The 13,632-nt window shown below is 45.7% G+C and overlaps 1 non-coding gene across 1 annotated transcript; it reads left to right on the top strand.

The window, feature by feature from the left end:
• The first annotated feature begins 11,886 nt into the window (after positions 1-11,886).
• Positions 11,887-11,993, top strand: LOC114197226 (U6 spliceosomal RNA). The gene has a single exon (XR_003606870.1). It is a non-coding gene; the product is annotated as a U6 spliceosomal RNA (small nuclear RNA).
• Positions 11,994-13,632: the final 1,639 nt, after the last annotated feature.

Genomic DNA, 13,632 nt, shown 5'->3' on the forward strand with positions numbered 1-13,632 from the left:
ACTGAGCCACCCAGGCGCTCCACAAAGAGAGTAAATTTTTTAAAAGATTTTATTTATTTGAGAGAGAGAGAGCATGAGTGTGTGTGTGGTGGGGGAGGAGCAGAGGGAGAGGGACAGACTCCAAGCTGAGTGAGGAACCCTTCGCAGGACTCAATTCCAGGACCCTGAGATCATGACCTGAGCTGAAATCGAGAGTCAGATGCTTAACCAACTGAGCCACCCAGGCTCCCTAGAGAGTAAATCTTGGGTGTTCTCACCACAAATACAAAAAATGGTTAACTAGGTGAGGTGACAGATGTGTTAATTAGCTTGAATGTGGTACATTTCACAACGTACGCATGTCTCAAATCATCATTTCATGCAGCTTAAATATATACAAGCTTTAGTCATCAATTATACTTAAATAAATCTGGGAAAACCAACCAGGTAGCCTTTGGAACAAAAATGGGCTCTTTAGTGCTGCTTGTAATAGGAGCAAAAATTCGTGCACCCAGCACGTCTACACCAGCACCACCCGGGAGAAACAGAATGCGAGCCACGTGTGTCCTTCTAAATTTTCTAGTAACCACATTAGAAAAAGCAAAGAAACAGGTGAGATTAATCACATTAACCCAACATATCCAAAATATTATCACTGTAGAATGGGATCCGCACGGACATTACTAACGAAGTATTTTACATTCTTTTATTTTTCCTGCTAAGTCTTCAAACCCAGCGCATCTCCTTTCGGAGCAGCCATGTTTCAAGGGCTCAGCAGCCCCCCTGTGGGCTACGGTACTACAGAGTGCAGATCTAGGCAAACTAGCTAATTACTACATCTTCACAAGAGCCCTATAAAGCAGGTACTGCTTCTGTTTTATAGATGAAGAAACTGAGGCACGGGAAAATGAAGGGATTTGCCCCAAGTCACAAACTGGGGGAGGAGCCAGGCTGTGGACCCAGGCAATGGAGCTCCTTGCACGCAGAGCCGAGATGGGCTCCTACACAGGCCCCCTATGAGGCTGGGTGAGGGAGCGCGTGTGGAGGCCCCTCCCACACTCACTGGAAGTCTCTGCAGAGGCTGAGGATGATTCTGGAAAATCCCGAAAAAACCCGCACTGGTTCCAGGCATGAGGGTGTGGGTGGGCATGAAAAGGTGTGGGAAAGGATTGGATCATTGCCTCTCACTTGCCACAGACTGCCAAGGCCTTAGGAAAATCCCTCGTGCATCTGGCTGCAGGCCATGGGCTTCGATGCTCCTGACTCTGGTAGGATGGAGCAGAAAGTTGGGGGTGAGTCCCTGGGAAAGGCCCAGACCCAGGAGGGTTGGGGTGGCAAGGCCTCTCTTCAATGGCCCGTCTGGTGTCCAGCTCCACACTGAGAACCCCAGTGTCTCAAGTAATGACCCTCCCTTTCCAAGTGGGGAAACCGAGGCTCAGAGAAGTCCTGTGACTTGTCCAAGATCACATGGGAAGAACGGAAAGGATGCATCAGGAAAGACAAAAAAATCTCCCCTCACCCCATCCCATGGCCACCCAATTCTTTTTCCAGAGGCAAGGGTACCGACTGCCTTGCAGTATTTCCTGCAATATTTTAGGCTATACAAGCATTCACACCTGGATCAGTTTTTTTAAAGATTTTTTTTTTTTTTTATGTATTTGAGAGAGAGAGACAATCTGAAGCCGAAACCGAGAGCAGGATGCTCCACTGATCGGGCCACCCAGGAGCCCCCGGATCATTTTTTTTTTTTTTTACACAGAAGCGGCACAGTGTTCTGTGTCTTATTTTTATTTTTCCCTTAATAATATTATCTTTGTGATCTCTCCAGAAAATACATATGGATGTGCCTCGTTTTTTGTTTTGTTTTTTTTTTAATGCCCAGAGACCTCAAACTCTCTGAATGTGTAGCATGATGAGCTTAACCAGTCTCCTCTTAAGGAACGCCTGGGTTATTCCTCGTTTTCTGCCATTACAAACACGACTGGAATTGGCATCGCTTGGGCAGACCTCCTGCCAGCCACAGGAAGCCAGGCCTGTGGTATAAATTCCCCGGAGGAAAATGGCCAAGTCAAAGTGATATGCATTTGTCATTCCGAAAAACATTTCCACACTGCCCTCCAAATTCTTACCTCCGCCCCTGGTTGGACCGCCCGTGCCTCAAAAGGCCTCTTGGCTCTCTCTGTGCTGCTTAAAGGTTTCGCAGTGAGAAAGGTCTTCACGTAGTACTTATGTAATTAAAATTAAATAAGCCCTTCGTTGAAAACACAAACCTGGGGAGGAGAGAAACCAGCAGGGCCAGTTCAGGCCCTGCCTGATGGTGTCCCCTGTCACACCCGCCGGGTCCCCAGCAAGCCCTGTCTGATAGTGAAATCCATCTCTCAAGCACAAACAAAGGCCTCAAAGACCTTGGGGGGAAAGGCAGGGATGAGAGGATGTCATTTTGCCTCTGTTGCTTTTCATCAGAACTAGATTCTTCTGCTCTTCGTGTTCTTCTTCCTTCTCCCTCTTCTTCTCTCTCAAACTTCTGTTTTGGTGAGCACTGTGCGGAAAACATCTCCAAGTTAATGTCCAGTTCAACAAAAGAACACTCAAGTTCTGCAGAATCTGGCATTTTTCTTTTCTTTTTTTAAAAAAAGATTTTATTTATTTTTTCAAGAGAGAGAGCAAGAGAAAAAGAGAGAGAAGGAGCAGGGGGAAGGGGGGGGAGGCAGAAGCAGGCTCCCCACTGAGCAGGGAGCCCCGCGTGGGGCTCAATCCCAGGACCCTGGGATCATGACCTGAGCTGAAGGCAGACGCTTAACCGACTGAGCCTCCTAGGCGCCCCGAATCTGGCATTTTTCACAAGAAAAGAGGAAAGGGAGAGCAGAGCTAGGAGCTTAGAAGTAGAAACTGGAAAAGCAAAACAATAATTTATTCTATTTTAGATACATTAATCTCAGGGCACCTGGGTGACTCAGTTAAGTGTCTGCCTTCGGCTCAGGTCATGATCCCAGGGTCCTGGGATCGAGCCCCGTGTCGGGCTCCCTGCTCGGTGGGGAGCCTGCTTCTGTCTCTCCTTCTGCTACTCCCCCTGCTTGTGCTCTCTCTCTCTCCCTCAAATAAATAAACAAAATCTTAAAAAAAATACATTAATCTCTCCCTTTCCTTTCCCTTCCCTTCCTGAACACAAGCAAGTAGGTGTCTGGAAGAGGAGACACGGCTGGGGGGGCGGGGCACAGGGCTCAGAATCAGGTGTCAGAGCCAAGTGGGGTCAACAGGGCATCTACCCCAGGGACCAGGGGGTGTGGGCAGAAGGCGACCACAGGACATTGGTTACATTCAGGGGGAATCAAGCAAAGAAGTAAACATGTTAAGATTTCTCACTGATGGAGAAATGAGCCAAAATTAGGCAAACAGAGAAAACTAGGGTGGACTGTGCAGTGCGGGGTTGGAATTGGAGATGCCAGGGGAAACTCACTGATTTTCAATATGTGAAAAGAGATCCAGAAATAAACACAGATGTAAGTCTATGTGCATATATATGTAGGTGTATATGTACATACTCCCTGCCTCCGTCCACTGAGCGAGCCAGGGTGCAGCAAGAGCTCATGGCAATGACCGCATGGAATGGCCAAATCCTGGTTTCTGAATCTCATTCCCCAGTGAAATGTGGCAGTGCTTCTTGGAGTGAAGGCGACTTTTGGGACTGGGCTGGGGAAAGTACCAGGTGAGTCTGGCACATCTCTTCATGCCAGGAAGCAAAGAAATGCTCAGAGAATGGGGTTAGGGGGGCCAGGTCAAAAGGACACAGGAGTCACCTCAAAGGGGCTCCCTCGGGTCAAACTGGGGACAATTAGAACAGCAAAGTAAACAATGGTTACAATCGATTGTCTATTCGGATGTGACTAAGAATAAATCAAGGGCGCCTGGGTGGCTCAGTTGGTTAAGCGTCTGCCTTCGGCTCAGGTCATGATCCCAGGGTCCTGGAACTGAGTCCCACATTGGGCTCCCTGCTCAGCGGAGAGTCTGCTTCTCCCTCTTCCTCTGTGTGCTCGCTCTCTCTCTCTCTCAAATAAATAAATCTAAAAATTTTTTTAAATGAATAAATCAGAAGTTTGGATGAGGAATGGGGTATTTGCAGAGCCCCAAAATGCCTCCCCCAGAAAACACGTGAATTACAAAGAGAAAAAAAGAGTAACTTTACAGTAGAAAAGCCTGGAAGACACCACTTTACTGAAGTATCAAAGCGAACGTCTTGATGGGACGTAAGAAGACCCCATATGACCTCTGTGATGCTCCTGACAAAGATGTTTAGCCAGACTCTGATTATAAGAAGATACTAGATGAACGCACATTTATGGACATCCACCCCCAAAACAGCCTGTCCTGTTTGTAAAGTCACGAAGTTCAAGGAAAGAATGAAGAATGTTTCCAGACTAAAGGAGGACATGGAGACATGCAAGGTCATGCAATGCAAGAATCCAGATCGGAACCTTTCCTGGGACGATACAGGGTCATTGCTGGGATAGCCAGTGAAAACTGAATGGAATATAAGGATTAGGGGGCAGTAATTTATCGATGCTAACGCTATTCATCTGTGAGGCTGTAGTTTGGTTCTACAGGAAGAGGTCCCTGTTCATAGGAAACACACACCGAACATCCATAGGTGATGGGGCATACTACTGGCAACTCACTCTCAGGCCGTTTCGGAAAAACAATTTCTTTGTACCGTACCTGCAACTTCTCTGTAATCTTGAGATCCTGCCAGTTAAAAAAATATTCAAGCAGTGCTTTTAAAACTTGTTTGAGCACACGGCAGAGGGGGTGGGGCGGAGAAATACATCTGACATCAAGACCAGCGTGAAACACATTTGCAAAACTGAGAAGAAAATGTCACTGAATGAAACATAACTTTGCTTCAAAAGAGAAGCGCAAACATGGTTTTATAAATTGTTAATATAACACAGGAAAATAACTTCCAAGGGCAACAAACCCCAGAAACACTGCTGGAGACTAAATTGACTCCATGACCTACAATTTTTGTCCAGTCTTTTTGCAAGTACGTTATAATAAGGACAAACACATACCGAGATTGTAGCACGCCCTGGGTGCTGTTCTAAGGACTCTGCAGATACTGCTTAATCCTTGCAACAATCTTATGAGGAAGGTAATCTTAATTCCCAACTTAAAGTTGATGCATCAGAGGCTGGAGAAAGGTGAAGTAACTTACCCAAGGTCACCCAGCTAGGAAAAGGTGGGGCTGGCACAGAATTTTAATCTGACTTTACGACATCCTGCAGAAGGGACATTATCCCCCACTTGACAGACTGGGTAACCAAGTTTCAGAGAAACTAAAGGGCCAGCCCACGGCCACGCTGATTTTGAAAAGCCCAGACTAGTACGCAAGAACAGTCTGGCACAGTCGGGGAGACTTCATGTCAATGTTGAATCCTGAATTAGGAACCTCGGGCTGTCCATCGAGAGCTTTGCTATCCAATATGGTAGCCACTAGCCATATGTGGCTGTTTAACTCAAATTAATTAATATTAAAACTTTGGTGTCTCACACTTACCACTTTTATTTCTTTTAAGATTTGATTATTATTTTTTTAAGTAATCTCCACCCCCAACATGCGGCTCAAACACACAACCCCGAGATCAAGAGTCACACGCTCTACCCTACCGAGCCAGCCGGGTGCCCCTCACCACTTTTCAGCGTGTGCTCCTAGCTACCACACTGCACATCATAGACTACAGGACATCTCCATCATCATCGGAAGTTCTCCAGAGATTGCTTTGCAAGGGCTCAACGATTATTCTTCCTTTTTTTTCTTTCTTAGTTTCTTCTCTCTTTCTTTCCTTCTCTCTCTCTTTCTTTCTTCTATTTATTTGAGAGGGAGCACAAGCAGGGGGAGCGGCAGGCAGAGAGAGAGGGAGAATATAAGGATTCCCGCTGAGCAGGGAACCCTACGTGGGGCCCGATCCCAGGACCCTGGGATCATGACCTGAGCCTAAGGCAGATGCCCCACCAACTGAGCCACCCAGGTGCCCCAATTATTCTTTCTAAAACAGGGATTGGAATATTCCAGATAGTTTTTAATTGAATGACAAATGCATGAGCAGCTCCTATCAGACTATTGGTTAACAAGCACATTTCATTGTGTTTTCACGGGAGTGGCACAGCCAGATTTTTCACATAAACCAGTACGTCAGGAAAAAAAGCCTGTTGGCCCACAAACCCCAACTGGGTTTCAGTCCATGGTCATGCCGCCTGATGGTACCTGTACACTCTCACCTTGTAGATATCCTTTTTTTTTTTTTTTTAAGATTTTTTATTTATTTGGCAGAGAGAGAGAGAGAGAGAGAGCACACAAGCAGGGGGAGCAGCAGAGGGAAAGAGAGAAGCAGGCTCTCCACTGAGCAAGGAGCCTGACGCGAGGCTCGATCCCAGGACCGCAGGATCATGACCTGAGCCAAAGGCAGACACTTAACCGACTGAGCCACCCAGGTGCCCCCCCCACCTAATCCACTGGGTCGAAACCCCAGATCTTGCTTTGGTACTTGGCATTCTGCATCCAGCAAGGTACCTAGTGCCTCGAAGACAGAAAAGTGGGAGAAAACAGAAAGCAAACAAAATGTCTGCCAATAACAGCAGCTACCAATAACTAAACACTCTTCCCAGCGAGGGCTGTTTACAGACCTCATCTTCATCATTCTCACGCTCCCCCGGGGAAGCACACGGGATTACACCCATTTTTACAAATAAACCATGGCAGCTCGGAGAAGCGAAGTCACTGCCCAGATCCACACAGGTCATAAACACAGCAGTCCGAACAGGGATCTGTCCCACCTCGAGCTCCTCATCCAGCTACTTCCCGGGCATGGATTTACTTAATCTAAAGCAAGCCCAGGAGAGACACCGATTCCAGCCTCCAAGCAATTCTGGCTCAGCCCCACTGCAAAGCTCGTCCGACAACTGTGGAAGCAAATAGGATTACAGGACACTCAGGACTAAATCCATGGTAATGACATATCAGAGGCAGGGTGGAGATGAAGACAAAGAAGAGGCTTAAAGAGGACGAACAGAGGAGAGGTTTAAAAAAGATTACAGAGGGAGGGGAGGAACTGTCCCGCTGGCTAAACTTCTCCCTAGTCTGTCGCTGTATTCTCTAGCCCCGCCCGGTGCTCGCCGCTATCGCGGCCGCCACGTGGATTGAAATCGTAGGTCTTTTCTCTCACCCCCTGGAGTCCAGTGCGGTAATAAGAGAAATTTTGATATCCGCACCATCCACCAAGCGGCCCCGTGTGGCTATTTGAGCGCTTGAAAGGGGACTGAGGAACTGAATTTTAAATGTCATTTCATGTTAATGAACTTAGACTCAAACGTATACACTACCTGTGGCTAGCGGCTACCATATTGAACGGCACCCCACTACATAGTGAGCTACAGAAGGTGAAGGCAGGGCCTCCCCAGGTGCGGCCCCCAATGCCCAATAGGGGAACTAGGTGTTTTGGGGGCACCCTCTGGGGTCAGGCTCCCTGGGTCCAAACCCCAGGTCTGGGAAACCTTGAGGAAGTGACGTAATCTTGTTTGTACCTCAGTGTTTGCAGCTGTAAAATGGAGCGTCGTGAAGTGGGCCTGAAAAAGCATTGGAAGTTATTGAATCTAAGTGCAGAGCAAATGAATGTGCATTGTGTGATCTTTCCAACTCGTCTGCATGAGATTTTTTTTTTTTTTTTTTTTAAATAATAGAAGTTGGAAGGGGCCCCTGGGTGGCTCAGTCGTTAAGCGTCTTGCCTTCAGCTCAGGTCATGATCCCAGGGTCCTGGGATAGAGCCCCGCATCCGGCTCCCTGCTCAGTGGGAAGCCTGCTTCTCTCTCTCCCTCTCCCACTCCCCCTGCTTGTGTTCCCTCTCTTGCTGTGTCTCTGTCAAAAAATAAATAAATAAAATCTTTAAAAAAAGTAAAAATAATAAAAGTTGGAAAAGTAAATTCTCATTCTATTCTACGAGACTGCTCTGGGCATTCTGGGCGCCTGTAAACACATGCGTGCGTACCTCAGTGCCTGGCACCTAGAAACAATGGAGGCCTTAAGAAGCTGAGCAAGCATTTACCTGGCAAACATCTCTTCTGTCACGTGCCAGAGACATAAAGACAGAAGAAACAGTAACACGTAGTGAGCACCTTCTAGATGCCAGGTACCATCCTAACCATTTCCATGTATTAACTCATTTTAATCTCCACAACCCTCTGAGGCAGATGCTTATTATTATTTACTTTAGGACAGTAATATTGTTGCCTCTTTTTTATTTTTTAAATGTTTGACATTTCTTTGTTTGACATTGACTTCCTCTTCTACAAGCAGAGTATTTTTATCTAAATCAGGCAATTAATACTGGACTTCAATTATCTAATCTGTGGGCTTTCTTGAGATTTTTTTTTCCCCCAGTTACTTAAATCATGTCTCTTGTAGCAAAAGAAAATTCTGGCTCATGCACTGCATTCTGTGGTCAGGGCTCCTTATTCCCCTTTCATCTGGAACACGGTCTCTATCATCCTTTGTTTCATGACATGGATATTTCTATTTCTTTTTTTTCTTTTTTTCTTTTTTTAAAGATTTTATTTATTTATTTAACAGAGAGAGACACAGCGAGAGAGGGAACACAAGCAGGGGGAGTGGGAGAGGGAGAAGCAGGCTTCCCGCGGAGCAGGGAGCCTGATGCGGGGCTCGAACCCAAGACCCCGGGATCATGACCTGAGCCGAAGGCAGACACTTAACGACTGAGCCACCCAGGCGCCCCCCTTTCTTTCTTTTTTAAGGATTTTATTTTTAAGTAATCTCTATGCCCTACATGGGGCTTGAACTCACGACTCCGAATCAAGAGTCATAGCTCCTTGGACTGAGCTAGCCAGGCGCCTCCCCAGGGTCGGGGGGGGGGGGGGCTGTCTTTTTATGTCAATATTCCTTCCTATGAAATTAAGTATCTCATGGGGAGAAGTTCACAGGACTCAGAGAAACATTTTACTTACTATATCACCAGTTTATTATAAAAAGATATAACTCGGAACAGCCAGATGGAAGAGACACATAGGGCGAGGTATGGGGGAGCCACCATGCTCTCTGAGCGCACCACCCCCGCCACATCTCCAGGAGATCACCGACTCAGAAGCTTTCCAAACCCCATCCTTTGGGGGTTTTATGCAGGACTTCACTGCATAGGCAAGACTGATTTAAGTCATTGGCTACTGGGGACTGATTATTCCATCCCCAGCCCCTCTCCCCTCCCAGGAGCTCAGACGGGGTGGGAATAAATCTAATCACCTGATTGGTTCCCCAGGCAACCAGCCCCCACCCTTCAGCACTTTCCAAAAGTTGCCTCATTAACATAAACTCAGGTGTGACAGAAAGGGGTTTGTTATGAATATGAAGACACTTTTATTGCTCTTATCATTCAGGCAATTCCATAGGTTTTAGGAACTCTGTGCCAGAAACCAGGCCAAAGACTAAATATGTATTTCTTATTATAAATCAAAATATAGCATCTATTACTGGCTCCTGCCTCAATCAGTTATTCTTATGAAAATTCCTAAATGGTGATGTTCTGATTCCATCACTCCCTCTACATTCACTTGTTGACTTGTGACTATAAGAAAGAGCTTTCGCTTATTTATTTATTGACTTACACCCTTTAAAAAAAAAGATTTTATTTATTTTGAGAGAAAGAGAGAGAGAGCAGGGGCGGGGGGTGGGTAGCAGAGGAAGAGGGACAAGCAGACTGCGCTGAGCACGGATCCTGACATGGGGCTTGATCTCAAGACCCTGAGATCATGACTTGAGCCGAAATCAAGAGTCCGACGCTTAACCAACTGAGCCACCCAGGCGCCCTGACTTACTCACACCCTTAATATCACTATGTAGTCATGGATTCCTGTTTATTCAATGGGTTATAATACTTTACTATCATTTAATTTCGTGCTCAACTTGCCCCAGATTTGGTCATAGACAGCCCCTTTCAGATGTGTCCTTTTGACACACGCCCATCATTCTTTGACTATTTTCTTACTCTGTAGGTCACCTCTGTTTTAAAAGATGAAGAAACTGAGGCATAGAGGACTTGAATAACTTGCCCACTTTATACTGATGGTAGCCACGGGGTCAAGATTTGAAGGCTAGCATTGTGGATCCAGATCTAAGCTCTTAGCAACTCAGCCAGCGTGCGTCTTTACCGGGGCCAAAACCATGATTTCATGTTCACAGCTGTATGCCTACCACTCAGCAAGATGCTTGGACCCATGGTACATGTTAAATAAAAATGTATGAAGGGGCAAGTCGGCTTGCCTCCCTCTCCCTCTGCCCCTCCCCCGCCTGCATGCATACATTCTCTCTCTCTCAGATAAATAAATCTTTAAAAAAAAATGTATGAAATCTGGAGTGCCTGGCTGGCTCAGCTGGAGGAACGTGAGACTCTTGATCTCAAGGTCATGAGTTCGAGCCCCACGTTGGGCGTAGAGCCTACTTAATTTTAAAAAAATGTATGAAATGAATAAATGAATGAATGAATGACCCCTCTGTTATATCCCTCAGGTCCCACCTTCCCTCCTTTCTGACCTTAAATCCATTCTGAATCATGATAGTCTCTCTTTTGCATGCACACTCCAGCCCCCAGCTTTGTCCTATTGACAAGGCAATCTGGCAATGTCCCCCCTTCCACCTGCTCAATGCCTGTACCCATGTAAGTGACCAAAGCTGGAGAAAAATCACACAACCCTGCTGGAAAGTCTTACTTTAAATTCATGACTCATAACCTCCAGTGGGCCCTTAACTCTAGAAGTCACCCTACACAGTCAAATCCATTCCCTTGCCTGCGCTCTGATGTCATACCTTCTCAGCTCCCCACAAAGTGACTCCTGTTACCCCCTCGGACATCAAACAAGTGAGGAACGACTCAACATCATTAGTCTTCAGGGAGATGCACCCGAAAACCACCATGAGACACTACATCACATCTACAGATGGGATAACATTTAGAAGAACTCCGAATGACACCATACGTTGATGAGAATGTGGAGTTACAGGAATTCTTATTCATTCGCAGGACTGTTAAAACAGTACAACTGGTTTTTTTTTTAAGATTTTATTTATTTATTTGAGAGAGAGAATGAGAGATAGAGAGCACGAGAGGGAAGAGGGTCAGAGGGAGAAGCAGACTCCCCGCTGAGCAGGGAGCCCGATGTGGGACTCGATCCCGGGACTCCAGGATCATGACCTGAGCCGAAGGCAGTCGCTTAACCAACTGAGCCACCCAGGCACCCAGTACAACTGGTTTTGAAGAGGGTCAGGTAGTTTCTTCTTAAGCTGAACACATGCCAATCCTCTGACACAGCAATTCGACTGCTGAGAATTTACACATGAGCAACGAAAGCTTATGTCCATAAAAGTAAGTGTACAAGAATATTCATAGCGGGCGTTATCCATAATAGCCCCAAACTGGAAACAGCACAGGTGTCCGTCAATAAAGGAATAAAAAAAACAAACCATGATTTCCACATTCTGTGGAGTGAAAGAAACCTTACACAAACGAGGATATGCTGTATATTTCTATTTATGCAAAGTTCTAAAGCTTTAGATGTTGAATACTTGCCTCATAGCTACTGCGAGTTGAAATGTGATGTAAGCATAAATACACAAGGGATCCCAGAGACTGGGTACAAAATCCCCATAAAATATCTCATTAATAATGGTTTTATATGGATAACTTATTTAAATGATGTTTGTATATATGAGGTTAAAATATACTATTAAAATTAACCACACCTTTTTTTACTTTTTTAATGTGGATACTAGAAAATTTTAAATTACATATGTAATTTAAATACGTCTTGCAATATATTTCTGTTGGGCAATGCTGATCTAAAATTGATAGGTAAGTGCTCACTTTGGCAGCACATATACTTAAATTGGAACCACACAGAAAAGATTAGCACGGCCCCTTCACAAGGATCACATGCAAATTCGTGAAGCATTCCATATTTTTAATATACGTGAAAAACGGATAGACAGATAAAATTTATAAATAACACAAGGAGTGCCTGGCTGGTTCAGTTGGTAGAGCATGTAACTCTTTTTTTTTTTTTTAATGATTTTATTTATTAGAGAGAGACAGCGAGAGAGGGAACACAAGCAGGGGGAGTGGGAGAGGGAGAAGCAGGCTTCCCGTGGAGCAGGGAGTCCAATCCCAATCCCAAAGCAGGGCTCGATCCCAGGACCCTGGGATCATGACCTGAGCTGAAGGCAGACGCTTACCGACTGAGCCACCCAGGCACCCCCGAGCATGCAACTCTTGATCTGGGGTTCAAGCCCCATACTGGACGTGGAGCCTACTTCATCAAAAAAAATTTTTTTTTACATTATAAATAAGACTAAAGCAGAACCACATATATTTCTAACACCTCACTGGAGCACTGTCCAACTTCTAGAACCACGCAAGGATTATCTGGTTCTCAGGGGGAATGTAACTTTTTAAGTCCTACTATTTATTACTGATTAGGGCCCCGACTCTATAAGGTTTAGATTTAACTTTGCAAATGACAAGATTGATAAACTGCAAACGATTTTTCTCTGGTAAGATGCAAATGACTTCAGATGTGAATGACTTCTGCCCAGTAGACAACAGAACCCCAACAACACTGCACCTAACGACGTCAAGAGTATGGCAGGAGAGGCTCTAGAGAGGCCAGCACTCCGTCCGAACTAACTCAGCAGAAACAACGAGCAGTTGAGTTTTTAAAAGGTGGGGTGAGGCGGAGATCTTAGGTCATCTGTGTTTGCTAATTGGCTTTCCCCAAAGGAAAAGGAAATTTGCTTGTATCTCTGTGACAGGAGGCAGTTTAACAACCTGGAGGAAGGTGCCCACACAAGTGAGGCTCTCACCCCCCTTAGGAAACTGGGAGGCAGGAGTACTATCTCCTTTGATATTCACATCTCAAAGACCTGGCTCCCAGGTCCGAGAGAAAGACATTTTCTGGGCAGGAGGCTTTTAAAGACATTTACATACATCTCAAAGGGCCAGAGAAAGAATCTATAATGACGAGTTTTCTAAAGTGAATGCTCTAAGAAAAGTGAGGTCTGGGGCTTCTGTGGTTAGACCATCTGGATTCTGGAAGGGCCCGGGGTGAGAGGGAGGTCAGGGGTTTAAACGCGGGGAGAGGGGCGCCTGGGTGGCTCACTTGTTAAGCGTCTGCCTTCGGCTCAAGTCATGGTCCCAGGGTCCTGGGATCGAGCCCCGCATCGGGCTCCCTGCTCAGCGGGAAGCCTGCTTCTCCTTCTCTCACTCCCCCTGCTTGTGTTCCCTCTCTCGCTGTGTCTCTGTCGAATTAAAAAAAAAAAAAAAAACTAAAAATAAATAAATAAATAAAATAAAAGCAGAGAGAAGCCTATCTCAAGTTTAGTCAAGCTGAAGGAAAAGTTACAGCCATCTTGGGCACGCTCTGTAAAGCTGGTCGGCTTGGGTTCAAATCTGGATTCCAGTGCTTATTAGCTGGGTGACCTGGAGCAAGTTTCTCAACCTCTCTGGGTCTGGTTTCTTCATCTTGTAAAATGCAGATGATTAACACTTATCTCATAGGATGGTTGTATAAATTAAGTATGTTAATCCAAGTACAGCAGACAAAACA

The sequence above is a fragment of the Eumetopias jubatus genome, unplaced genomic scaffold, assembly GCF_037043125.1.
Source record: "Eumetopias jubatus isolate StellerSeaLion01/CBP00866 unplaced genomic scaffold, mEumJub1_p1.0 scaffold_10, whole genome shotgun sequence".
Classification (NCBI taxonomy): Eukaryota; Metazoa; Chordata; class Mammalia; order Carnivora; family Otariidae; genus Eumetopias; species Eumetopias jubatus.